The following is a 14,394-nucleotide window of genomic DNA, read 5'->3' as shown; positions in this document are numbered from 1 at the left end:
TATGCATCTGCAGAAATATGTAGCAGAGTCACTGCAGAGGAAAGAGCTGTCGTATTCCAGCCACAGGGAGACAGAGAAGGAGGGAGAGAGAAGAGCTGTCATATTCCAGACACAGGGAGACAGAGAGGGAGAGAGAGAAGAGCTGTTGTATTCCAGCCACAGGGAGACAGAGGGAGAGAGAGAAGAGCTGTCGTATTCCAGCCACAGGGAGACAGAGAGGGAGAGAGAGAAGAGCTGTCATATTCCAGCCACAGGGAGACAGAGAGGGAGAGAGAGAAGAGCTGTTGTATTCCAGCCACAGGGAGACAGAGAGGAAGAGAGAGAAGAGCTGTTGTATTCCAGCCACAGGGAGACAGAGGGAGGAAAAGAGAGAAGAGCTGTCGTATTCCAGCCACAGGGAGACAGAGAGGGAGAGAGAGAAGAGCTGTTGTATTCCAGCCACAGGGAGACAGAGAGGAAGATAGAGAAGAGCTGTCATATTCCAGCCACAGGGAGACAGAGAGGAAGAGAGAGAAGAGCTGTCGTATTCCAGCCACAGGGAGACAGAGAGGGAGAGAGAAGAGCTGTCGTATTCCAGCCACAGGGAGAGAGACGAAGAGAGAGAAGAGCTGTCATATTCCAGCCACAGGGAGACAGAGAGGGAGGGAGAGAAGAGCTGTCGTATTCCAGCCACAGGGAGACAGAGAGGGAGGAAGAGAGAGAAGAGCTGTTGTATTCCAGCCACAGGGAGACAGAGAGGGAGGAATAGAGAGAAGAGCTGTTGTATTCCAGCCACAGGGAGACAGAGAGGGAGAGAGAGAAGAGCTGTCGTATTCCAGCCACAGGGAGACAGAGAGGGAGGGAGAGAAGAGCTGTCTGTCGTATTCCAGCCACAGGGAGAGAGAGAAGAGCTGTCGTATTCCAGCCACAGGGAGACAGAGAGGGAGGGAGAGAAGAGCTGTCTGTCGTATTCCAGCCACAGGAAGACAGAGAAGGAGGGAGAGAGAGAAGAGCTGTCGTATTCCAGCCACAGGAAGACAGAGAAGGAGGGAGAGAAGAGCTGTTGTATTCCAGCCACAGGAAGACAGAGAAGGAGGGAGAGAGAGAAGAGCTGTTGAGGGTTGTTGGGTTTGGATCCAGTGGGTTGTCAGTTGTCTCCGTGGCTCTTTCACTAGAGGGCTATGCCCAGGCCAGGGCAGAGAGGGTGAGGCAGGCAGGCAGTCAATGCCAGGCAGCGAGGCGGTGGCCTAATGTGCCCATTCTGCCCATGTCTTACAGCACTATGCTAAATCACTTAGATGGATTCTCATGGACTCAGCTTTATTTTCCAGGCGTACTGTAGGTGGTGCTACGCGAGGATTCACATCACATATTCGAATGAAAACAAAACATAATACTGTACTCACACACACACACGCACGTACTGTACACACACACATACAAACACACAGTTTGACCTGGTATGGACCTTGGATGCTGGGAGCAGCTTTTGTATTTTTTGTGGTCCTTCATTACTGTATTGGATTGAACATGACAGCTGATGATGCAATTTCAGGTAGTCAGTTTATTGGCAATGTATGTCAAAATCACAGTAGTATTACTATTGAATTATTCATGTTTTCTGAGGACAACCATTTCTATCTACTCTGGTGCTGTTTTAAAGGGGATTATCACAATTTAATCCATAATGGCATCTACTGTATGCACCACACCCTCCACAATTATGGGATAATCTCTGATAATCTGAGATTACACAGGTAGCCTACTTCTCCTGTTGACCTTTTACAATATTAATCTGCTCCCAGTTTTTTTTGTCTATGTCCTTTTCCAATTATTGGATTTATGTAATATTGAAGCACATACTCCTGAAAATATGAAAATGTATTGTGAATACAAAATACTGGTATATGAGTGGTTTAAAAGCACCACTTTTGATGTGTTTTGGTGGTTTAAAAGCGCTGACATCATCAATGCTTTGATGCTGACCTGCAGTAGCCAAAATAATCTGCATTGGCACAAGATAACAAGTTATAATGATTCCTCTACAGCAAGAAACTGCATACTTTCTGCCCACTGTGGTGATACAGCATACTTTCTGCCCACTGTGGTGATGCAGCATACTTTCTGCCCACTGTGGTGATACAGCATACTTTCTGCCCACTGTGGTGATACAGCATACTTTCTGCCCACTGTGGTGATACAGCATACTTTCTGCCCACTGTGGTGATGCAGCATACTTTCTGCCCACTGTGGTGATACAGCATACTTTCTGCCCACTGTGGTGATACAGCATACTTTCTGCCCACTGTGGTGATGCAGCATACTTTCTGCCCACTGTGGTGATACAGCATACTTTCTGCCCACTGTGGTGATGCAGCATACTTTCTGCCCACTGTGGTGATGCAGCATACTTTCTGCCCACTGTGGTGATGCAGCATACTTTCTGCCCACTGTGGTGATGCAGCATACTTTCTGCCCACTGTGGTGATACAGCATACTTTCTGCCCACTGTGGTGTTGCAGCATACTTTCTGCCCACTGTGGTGATGCAGCATACTACTTTCTGCCCACTGTGGTGATGCAGCATACTTTCTGCCCACTGTGGTGATGCAGCATACTTTCTGCCCACTGTGGTGATGCAGCATACTTTCTTGTTGTGAGAAAGAAACAGAAAAAGATTAACATCCCCAATACACAGTACACAAACACAGTGTGTTCCTCCAGGGGATGGGTTGAGACAGAGGAGGAATAATCCTTCAGGCCTCACAGACCCTTTACACAGCTAGCCCTGATGCTACACATTGATGTCTGATGTACCGATAGATATTGGAACAAACACACACTCCCACTCTAACTACTCAACACACACACACACACACAAACTAACCTTGTGGAGACGTACAGTTCAGTCCCATTTTCCCTAACCCCTGATCCTAACCCGTACCCTACCCTAACCCTGACCAATAAACCTATCCTTAACCATAACCCTGACCTTAACCATAACCCTGACCTTAACCATTACCCTGACCTTAACCCTAACCCCGAAAACCGAACCGTAACCCTAAACCTAGCTCCTAACCCTAAAACTAACCCTAGCTCCAAACCTTAACCCTAACACTAATTCTAACCTTAACCCTTATCCCCATACAGCTTGTGGGGACTAACAAAATGTCCCCAAGTTGGACTTCTGGTCCCCACTAGTATAGTTAAACACACACACACACACACACACACACACACACACACACACACACACACACAAAGAAAACAAGCTGCAGCAGACATTTATTTTGGCTCCTCTCACCAACATTACCAATGAGGCTTTGGCCTGAGAGGACTGAAATACTGGGATTGAGGTTTCTGAAATAGCACAGCAGTTGGGTCATTTCTATAAGTCTTACTGTGTGCTCTGAATACATTAGACATAAACCAGGCTCCCCTGAAAGTCATTGTTACATGTGTTTCCATCCCCATACATATTTAATGTACTTAATCAAGAGCAGAGGAAAAATGAAATCCGAGAGGCTATTCTAGTGGGAGTAATGGTCTGGTGAGACCACCATTTTGGTTTCTCATGGTTTCTGTAAAGCTCACTCAAGAGAGATCAGGCTAGAAGTGAGGGAGTAGGGGGGATATAGATAGAGAAGAAGGAGAGAATGTTGGACCCTTTCATTACCTTTGTAAGGCCTTGTCATTAAAGCCCAGAGGGCATAAAGGGTCAGCTCACACCAGTGGCACACAGTCTCCTACTTTCACACCATGAAGATGTGGCAAGCAGCTCCTAAAACCAACTTACATCTGCCTCCTGAAAGAATGTGGCTTTATCGTTCTCCCTCTCTCTCTCTCTTTTCTTCTCTCTTTTCTTCTCTTCCTACCCTCCGTCTCTCGCTCCACTTCAAAGCACTTGTCACAGCCCCCAGATAAAGACAGGGTTCAGGGGTGACGTGGCGCAGCCGCTTTGCTGCTGAGCCTGTTGCCATGGAAGCAGGCTTTTAATTCCGGCATCTCGTCGTCTGCCGGGGTCCTGCCGTGTTATCATGGGTAACGAGTCATTGGTGCTCCACGGGGAAGAGGCCCCTCTAAGTCCAAACGGATTTACACACCAGAGGAGAGGAGGAGAGAAGAGGAGAGGGGATGAGAAGAGAGGAGAGGGGATGAGAAGAGGGGAGGAGGAGAGGAGGAGAGAAGAGGAGAAGAGGAGAGAAGAGAAGAGGAGAGAAGAGGAGAGAAGCGGAGAGGGGATGAGATGAGAAAAGGAGAGAAGAGGAGAGAAGGAGAGAAGAGGAGAAAAGAGGAGAGGAGAAGAGGAGAGGAGGAGAGAAGAGAAGAGGAGGAGAGAAGAGGAGAGTAGGAGAGAAGAGGAGATGAGGAGAGAAGCGGAGAGGGGATGAGAGAGGGCTAGGAAACAGAACCATGTCTATATTTTTTACATTTGAGTTATTTAGCCGACAGTCTTATCCAGAGTTACTCATAGTCATTGCATTCATCTTACCACATATCAGTCATAGTCAGTACATTTTCCCTCAATGAAGTTCTCCCAGGGTCTTGAATTTGATGCGAGCCTCGACTGGGAGCCAGTGGAGAATGCGGAGGTGTTAGGTGACATGGGAGAACTTGGGAAGGTTGAACACCAGGTAGGCTCTCACCTACATATCCTCTCACCCATAGTAGCAGGATGATGACTTTCACGGGGAAAACACATTTGTTCCAAATTAATCTAACAATGGTCAAATTAGTTGTTGTTTTCACTGAATCATTGTTCATACTAAAAAGGCAGACGTTTTACGTGTCCCCACCTGATTGTGTTTTTTGTTTGTTTATTTGCATTTTTGTACTTATTTTATACATAATGTTGCCGAAAATGATCAAAACTAACTTCTGGACATCAGGACTCCGATTACTCACCACGGACTGGCAGAATAATTTTATTCCTTTGACGAGTCTGACGAGTTTGGAGGGTAAAATCCATCGTTCCACGGTTTCTGGTTGGGGAAGGTTTTAATAGTTGATGTGGGTACAACATCACCGATGCACTTGCTAATAAACTCGCTCACCGAATCAGCGTATTCATCAATGTTATTGTCCGACGTTATGCAGAACATATCCCAGTCCACGTGATCGAAGCAATCTTGAAGCGTGGAATCAGATTGGTCGGACCAGCGTTGAACAAAACTGAGCGCGGGCGTTTCCTGTTTTAATTTCTGTCTATAGGCTGGAAGCAACAAAATGGAGTCGTGGTCAGATTATCCAAAATGTTTTCCACCCGGGTAGCGCATTCGATATGCTGATCAAATTTAGGGAGTCTTGTTTTCAGATTAGCCTTGTTAAAATCCCCAGCTACGGGGATGTGATTATAATCTAAGAGAATTCTCTTGGTAGATAATGAGGTCGACATTTGATTGTAAGGATTTCTAGGTCAGGTGAGCAAAAGGACTTGAGTTCCTGTATGTTGTTATGATCACACCACGTCTCGTTAATCATAAGGCATACCCCCCCCCCCACCCTTCTTCTTACCAGAGAGATGTTTGTTTCTGTCGGCGCGTTGCGTGAAGAAACCAGGTGGTTGTACCGACTCCGATAGCGTGTCTCGAGTGAGTTACATTTCTGTGAAACAAAGAACGTTACAATCTCTGTCTCTCTGGAAAGCAACCCTTGCTCGGATTTCGTCTACCTTGTCAAGAGACTGGACGTTGGCGAGTAGTAAACTCGTGAGCGGTGCACGATGTGCCCGTCTACGGAGCCTGACCAGAAGACCGTTTCTTCTGCCCCTCCTGCGGTGCCGTTGTTTTGGGTCGCCGGCTGGGATCCGATCCATTGTCCTGGGTGGTGGACCAGACAGAGGATCCGGGAAAGTCGTATTCCTGGTCGTAATGTTGGTAAGTTGACGTTGTTCTTATATCCAATAGTTCCTCCCGGCTGTATGTAATAAAACATAAGATTTCCATTATTACGTTTGTCGACACAACAGTGGTAGGCCTGATCACCGACAACGACGAGACAGCCTATAGGGAGGAGGTCAGAGACCTGGCCATGTGGTGCCAGGACAACAACCTTTCCCTCAACGTGATCAAGACAAAGGAGATGATTGTGAACTACAGGAAAAAGAGGACCAAGCACGCCCCCATTCTCAACAACAGGGCTGGAGCGGTGCAGGTTGAGAGATTCAAGTTCCTCGGTGCTCACATCACCAACAAACTATCATGGTCCAAGCACACCAAGACAGTGAAGAGGGCACAACAAAATCTATTCCCCCTCAGGAGACTGAAAAGATTTGGCATGGGTCCTCAGATCCTCAAAAGTTTCTACAGCTGCACCATCGAGAGCATCCTGGTTTCATCACTGCCTGGTAAGGCAACTGCTCGGCCTCCGACCGCAAGGCACTACACAGAGTAGTACATCACTGGGGCCAAGCTTCCTGCCATCCAGGACCTCTATACCAGGCGGTGTCAGAGGAAGGTCCTCAAAATTGTCAAAGACTCCAGCCACCCTAGTCATAGACTGTTTGCTACCTAATGGCAAGCGGTACCGGATCGCCAAGTCTAGGTCCAAGAGGCTTCTAAACAGCTTCTACCCCCAAGCCATAAGACTCCTGAGCACCTAATCAAATGGCTACCCAGACTAATTGCCCCCCCCCCCCCCCCCTCTTTTACACCGCTGCTACTCTCTGTTGTTCTGTGCACAGTCGCTTTAATAACTCTACCTACATGTACATATTACCTCAACTAACCGGTGCCGCTGCACATTCATTTTGTACCGGTACCCCCCCCTGTATATAGTCTCGCTATTGTTATTTTATTGCTGCTCTTTAATTTCTTATCTCTTATTCTTATCTGTATTTCTTTCAACTACATTGTTGGTTAGGGGCTCGTAAGTAAGCATTTCACCTGTAACCTGTTGTATTCGGCGCATGTGACTAAAAAACATATGATTTGATTTACAGTCTATTTCATACACACCAATCTAGAAAAGCTTGAATCCCTGGCCAGTCCAGTTTGCACTTTTTCTCTCATGCTGTGTAACTGGTATTCTTCAGTCTAAATATACTTTTAGCCCCGGTCCCTCTTCACAGGGAAGGCTAAGGTGTAAAGTACACAACAGGCCGTCAGTCAGGTCACCGTGCCAGTGAACAGCAGAGTGCTTCTCCGCACACCATCAGATGAGCAGAGGAGACAAGGCGAGGGTGGAGGGTATGAGCCCTTTTGAGTGCCTGGTCATTGGAGGAACAGTGGAGGAACAGGACGTGTGTGTTCATTAGTGCGACCCAGGGGAGAGTGTGTGTCAGGAGGCCAGACCTAATCCCCATGGCAACCAACCCAATGACTCCCCTTCAGGATGCTGCTTGTCAATCATCTCAGTCGTGATGTGTTCCTGGGGTATGATTCACGGCTCTGGCTCGCTTTCTCATTTTCTCTCTCCTTTCTGTTTTTTTTGCTCTCTCTCATTCCTTTGTTGCTCTCTGCTCTCTCTCCTTCTCTTTGTGTGTCTCGGATTCGCAGAGTCAAACGTGAACAAACATCCATTTGTAAAGGCTCCAACAGGAATGTCACAGGTAGATGAAAGAGAGGAACACAGTACAGTAGTACTGACAATAGCACCTAGGTCTCTTAAAAGTCCTGCAGGGGATAACTCCTCTTCTTGTAGGTTAGACATGTTCCCTTCCCATGTTCCCTCCTCTTCTTGTTATGATCAATGTTCCCTTGAAGTTGTGCGCATGTGCGGCTGTGCAGCTCCCCCGGGACTGCCACGCAGAAGTAATATTAGCCTGCGCAGAGAAGAACGAGATTGAACTTCCCTAGACTTTTTAGAGTTTTCCCCGCTAGATAACACTATCAATGTTTCCCTTTACTTTGGGAATTGTGACACTTTCAACGCAACATACAGAAACAAAAGTAACTATGCAAGACTTAGTTTGCAAAACAAACTATGCACGAGATTTTCTTGGAGGCAGAATGCATTGGAGTAGGATTCTATTGCATTGACAGGCACGACTCAGGCCCGTACTCTACACAGACCGGTGCGCCATAACAAATCAGAGTCGCAGTAGGCCTACAGTGTATGAAAATGGACCATTGCCATATATGGATCTGTGCCATTCACTTTAAACTGGACTATGTGTACAGCGTGAACGGACGTGAGTAGTGTATTATGAGATCAAAGTGAGAGCTACATGTAGTGACGTGTGCACATTTGCACATATCCTTTGCTAGTTAGTGAGTTATTAACCCAGTTATAGATCATTTGTAGTCAGCAATGGGGGAGTGATTGTTCCTTACAAGGGGAGCATAAAACGTGTGCATTTCTAGACATCTTTGAAAAGCGAGTCAGGGAAAGAGCTTTTTTGTTGTTGGTGTTAACGGGGCAACGTTGTATTTTGAAACGGATCTGAATAAGCGAAGTTGCAAATAGGCAGAGGGTAACATAAGTACTGATTCTCAGTAATAATGGTATGGGAATAATGCTGCATTTTATTTTGTAAAGTGGTTTCTTGCATCAAACATTTTCAGTCACCTCCTTGTCTGAAGGACAATTGGATTCGTCTCATGGTATGTAGGCCTAAATTGAACACCACACTGCTACTGTAGGCTGAGTGGTAGAACCGATATTTCCATGTTAAAATGTCATGGGATGCATTTTCTCCATTGTTTTTGATGGTAAGCAACTCTGGTAGGTCCTACATTATGATCAAATAGCCGCAGTAGGCTAATTGACCACTGTCTGAAACTAACTTAAAGCGTCTACACAGCCTCAGGGTTCACAGTAAACGCGCGCCGGAAGTTGCGCTCAGCAGACCTGAAAATTGCTCAGTGGCACATTTGTTTTGAGGGAACATTAGCTATGAGCAAGCCTGAGTTATAGGGTGCCTATCAAGACTTCAGGTACTTCACCACCCACCCAGGACAGGGTTCTCAGTGAGCTAAGAATGAGATATGAGCAAGGCTACCACAGCCAACAGCAGTCAACACAATGAACTAACCTCGGTCTATTATACTCATATCCATAACTCCCCCTCATTCAGGGTACATCAGATGTACTGTTGTTTTCCACTCTGATCTTATGCATAAATATGGAGAAGGGCATCACATTTATGTATATCTTTATACCCAGTAAACCCACAACTCTCTCCTTTCTGTCATATTAGTATTTACACACGTTGATTCGGCACATATTTCCATATTCGTAGTCAGGACAGATTTAGGGCATATGGTTTGTTGTCTAGCTCGCTGTGAGTGAATAATCATTCTGTGAGCTTGTGTAGCTCGTTCTCCAGATGTGTAATTTGTGTGTGTAGTGGAGATGTATAGTAATATAGATGACTATATGAATAAATGACACAGGTGCTTACTCAGAGAGATCAGTCAGTCACACAGTGAAGGACTTCTACAGGCTTGTACAGAAAATATCCAGTTTTACTTCACTTGGAATATATTCCCTCAGTGATTACTCTCATTTTCCCTTCCATCCAAATGATCCAACCACCCGGCCCATTTTCAGTGCTTTCCACCCACAGCTTGCCATGGGTTTGTCTTGTATAAATGCAAAAACAAATACGTTTTGCACTCACAGCTCTACATCTTCGTCTCCACCACTAACAACATTTCACAAGATGGGGTCGTTAGGTGTGGTAGCAAGGAGCTCTGCAACCCACCCACAAGGTTCAACCAGCAGTTCTCCCTCAGTCTGTTAGAGGGGACCGAGATCTGTAATGACAGCAGCACCAGGACTAGAGACGGTATGGACAGGTCTTGGGCAGTGGAGGTGGCTTACCCAAACCCAGTAGACAATTAGAGCTGAAGACAAACCTCTCTGACACAGCTGACCTCCACTGTCCCCTTGGCCTCCAGTGGTAATGAGGACGTCTGTGCCTGATAGTGCCTCCTGTTAGTGTTCTGACTGGACACACACACACACACACACGCACACACACACACACACACACACATTACAGGCTACACGCAGGCACACACAAACACACACACATCTCCAACCACATCGATCCATCATCATCTTCTTCTCCACGTGCAGGATCTTGTGGGTGTGCCGGTGTGTGCGCATGTACTGCATGTTCATAACCGGCATGTTTTTTTGTCTTGTAAGCAGATTAGAATACGGTACTCATTGTTCTTAAAACAATCAATTTTGCCTTTCCAAAAGGAAGCGATTTAGGTCTATACTATAGGACGAGAGATTTGATAATCATTTCACATCCCTCTAATCTACACAATACAAAACACACAGAGAGTCTCAGTAATTAGGAGATAAGAATGAATTGTGTGATTTTGAATCTCGTATTACCCTGGCCTGAATCCAGTCATTTATCTGAGAGTACAGTAGGTGTTCATGAGGCGCTACTAGCTAGGTTCTTCCTCTCTCTCTGTCCGTCCTCTTCATCTCTCCTCTCCCACTCTTCCTCCCACACCATAAATTATCATTACGGTATGACTTTATCTCTTCTCAATCCTCTTTTCTTCTTCCCTCTCTCTCTCTCTCTCTCTCTCTCTCTCTGCTCTCCCTTTCTCTCATTCCCTCTCGTTCTGGCAGCCTCATTCACTCACCTGCATGTATTATGGTTTTCCAGTCTCTCTAGCTCGCTCCCTCATCCTCTCTCTCTCTCTCTCCCTCGCTCGTCCTCTCTCTCTATTTCTCTCCCACTCTCGCTCTACTTCTGTTTCTTTCTCTCTCTTTCACTGTTTATTTTCTCATCTCTGACATAAAGACTCCCTCCCTCTCTTTATGACAGTTGACATGTGGCTATTTCCCTGCGTTAACGACTAGAATTGTGCCAATTACCTCCCGGAATGCGCTGGTGCCAATCAGCCGGTAACAAGCTCGGTGCCAGCATCTCTGTGTTTGTGTGTGTGTGTGACAGGGGGTGTGAACGTTTTTTGAGTTATTTTGATCACTCATATGATGGTTCTAAAATGTGTTATTGTCTCTCCTAGGCATCCATGGTCACACGTTTACTAGTTATAATTATATTAGTAAAAGTGTAAAAATGACTCATATTGAGTGAACAGTGCATTGACTTTGAGTGACAAATATGAGCCGTGGCAGTCTTTACACATGCGCGTGCATACACACATACACACACACACACACACACACACACACACACACACACACACACACACACACACACTTTCCTTTCTTTTTTGACAAGTTTCCACCTCCTTGTCTCTCCTCCTCGCCTCTCCTCCTCGCCTCTCCCTCCCTCTTTCTACAGCGTTAAAAAAGCTCTTTTGTTCCGTTTTTAATTACCCTCACACCGCTCTTGACTTCTGAACGCAGCCTGTTTGGAGAGGTTGCTTCTCTGATTGGTGCAAAATTAGATAACCACCTCTCTGTGCCGACTGTCAATCCCCATTACAAGAACAGGCTTTTCACATACCAACGCCTGTGGTTAACAGAACAATGTGTCAATCAACTCCATCATGTCTTTGACTCTTTTTCTTCTTACCTTCATCTCCCTCGTTTGCATCATTGGAAGCTTTGTCACAACCCCTTTTAGTCGACCCATCAGTACAAAGAGAGAACAGTCTCAAAATGGCCATCAGTCAGTACTAGTGTCAGGCTTTCGTTTCTTTCTTTAAACATGGCGGGTATGTTCATAAGGAATCTTCACATGTGATGTGATCGGCCCGGCGCGTCATATTTGTCAGCCTCGTTCACTATTTAATTCAGATGTTCTGAATGGCCGTGTTCCCTTTAGTGTGAGGCAAGGTGAGTGTGTATTCCGTTGGCACACAGAGGACCACACATACTCACCGCACACACGGGAACACACACACAGCTCCATCAGGACAAGGGTAAAAAAAAATAACATAACCACTGTCCCAGCAGGCCGAGGCCAATCAGCGTCCCACTCAGCTGTGCTAAACGCACGCACACACACACACACACACACACACACACACACACACACACACATACACACACACGCTGCTTCCACGGATTTCTGTTTGTGTGTGTTGTTTGCTTGTTTTCCTCAGTAAATGTAGTGATGCGTTTAATCACTTGTGCCTCCCGTCCCCTGGGTTTATATGTAATCCTTATTGATTTACGTTGGTGGACTTTTCTGATTACCACGGGCAGCATCGCTATCTGCAATCATTATGTTGATGACTTTTTAGCAATGGATTTAATAACCGTCATGTTGATACTCACAAGAAATTCACCTCGATTGGTATGCGTGCTGGATTAATGGCGTTTCTATAGAATGGGTTTGTAAAACAGTTTGTTGTATTTCTGTTTCCTTTCACTATCTCCCGGGTCATATTCTTGTTCCAACTAACTGACGAAGCCACACCAGGTGTCAAACAGACACTGACATACGTACTAAGACAGATGAGATGCGTATTGGTAATGATAGGTATCCTTCAATCATTCATTCACTTGACATGCTTATTACTGTTTATGACAGGGTTTCACAAACTCGGTCCTGGGGACCCCAATGGGTACACGTTTTGTTTCTTGCCCTAGCACCACACAGCTGATTCACATAATCAACTAATCATCAAGCTTTGATCATTTGAATCGGCTGTGTAGTGTTAGGGGAAGAAAATGAAAAAAAGCTCAACCCTTTGGGGTCCCCAGGGCCGAGTTTGGGAAACGCTGGTTTATGACATCAGACGACGGTGTTATTTCTCAGAGATCATATTCACCAGACACATTGAGATCTCCTGTTCCCTGTCGTTTCGATCCTCGTCTAGTGAAGTGACTCTTCAGCTATCTCATTATCTCAGGGTTAAAAACACAGCTTTTTCTTCTGTAGGAGAGTCGAGAGCAGATTTGTGTTGTCTCTGTGTGCTGTTTGATTGGCCCTGGTATCACCGTGATAAATGATATGAGATGCTATCTAACGTTAGCGGGAGCTGGGCAGACAAGGCGCTGGAGGTCTTCCTGTCTTCTGCTGCGTTAGGACTGAATACGAGAAGGGATGAGAGCGGGTGTATTGTTGTGCTGTGGAGGACAAGAGCCTGGGCTTAATTTCACTGACGAGCCAGACAGCAGGGGAGGGAACCCTAACCACTGCGCTCCATGCGATTGATTTGCCTGATAAATGTTTATGGAGGAAAACACTCATAAACAACATATCAGCAGAGAATTATGACGTTGCGCATCCAGAAGAGCTCTGCCACTGATTGTTTTTCCCTTCTCTTTTGATGTGAATCTGTCACCACGAGTCTGTGTCTCTTCTGGAGTGGTATTATGTTGTTGATGGATGCATTCAGTTTGAGTGGGAGTTTTAAGCTGCCGTTAATTGCAACTAGCTAGAGTGTTGAAAGGAGCTCTGCCTTAAGTCTCCCTGTATTGCTGTTGCAGGAATAATAGGGGTGTAGGCAGGCAGGCAGGCAGGCAGGGGGCAAGCAGGCAGGCAGGGGGCAGGCAGGCAGGCAGGCGGCTCTATACAAGCAGGACCCTCTTTGATGGTGTAGTAGTGATATCTGTCATCTTCAGACGCTGCAGATGCTAGTGATGGTAGCGAGGCTTCTATCTCACCTGTATCACAATCTGCCCATCTTGTTTAGTGAGACAGTCATCGTGATGCTGGTTTTAAAACAATCAGAAGAAAAACACAGGTCTTATCACTCAAAGACTACAGTACACCCACCTATTCTAACACCAGGCACTTGGCTCTCAAGTCATTTCACTGCAGTCACTTAGACTAGCACCCACAGATTCTTTAGGCTTGGCAGGGTTCATATGGGAGTGTTTCTTCAGTTCTCTGAGGTGTAGATCAAGTGTCCTCCAATAGTTCTTAGACAATGGCCAGCCAAACATACTTCTTATCTCTCCCAGGCCTGCTCTGACCTTATCTGGCATCGTCTGCTTGTCAGGAGGAAGCACAATGCACAGGAAGTCTCCTGTGCTGTTCACCTCTCTCTATGCACTCAATCCATTCCCTGACTCTGACTACGTACAGGATGTCTTTTCTCGAGAGAAAACAGTTAGACGATTCAGAGGAAAAGTGTGAAGAAGTCTTTGAAACTGCCTTTGTCTGTCTGTCTGTCTGTCTGTCTGCGTGTGTGTGTGTGTGTGTGTGTGTGTGTGTGTGTGTGTGTGTGTGTGTGTGTGTGTGTGTTATGTGGACCGGTCTCTCTGCCTGAGGCCTTCACACCCGAGGAGGATGAGGTGAAGAAAAGTGTTTCTGTGATTTACTTTCAAATAAAAGCCCCACACGGTTCCCTGTTTTCTGATATTATCAGGAGTTCAATATCTGTATCATTTGGAGAGAAAAACAGAAATTCATAAGGAAAGGTCAAGGAGCTTTGCAGTTCCAAAAATAGCAACGAATTTCCTTTCCTCTCGCTGTCTGACAATACAGTATTACTTTGTTCTGTTCTGTGGAAATGAAAAGAGAACATGATAGCTTTTTATAGAAAGACACGGGCCTCAGAGACATAAACAGTGTTGCTGT

The 14,394-nt window shown here is 45.9% G+C and overlaps 1 protein-coding gene across 1 annotated transcript in view; it reads left to right on the top strand.

The window, feature by feature from the left end:
* The window catches only part of unc5cb (unc-5 netrin receptor Cb), a 188,768-nt gene that overhangs the window by 131,721 nt on the left and 42,653 nt on the right, over nt 1–14,394 (top strand). The window lies entirely within an intron of this gene.

This window comes from Oncorhynchus nerka, linkage group LG4 (genome assembly GCF_034236695.1).
Source record: "Oncorhynchus nerka isolate Pitt River linkage group LG4, Oner_Uvic_2.0, whole genome shotgun sequence".
In the NCBI taxonomy this organism is placed as follows: domain Eukaryota; kingdom Metazoa; phylum Chordata; class Actinopteri; order Salmoniformes; family Salmonidae; genus Oncorhynchus; species Oncorhynchus nerka.
Note: the sequence above shows the minus strand (reverse complement) of the source record. Positions and strands in the feature narration are given on the sequence as shown.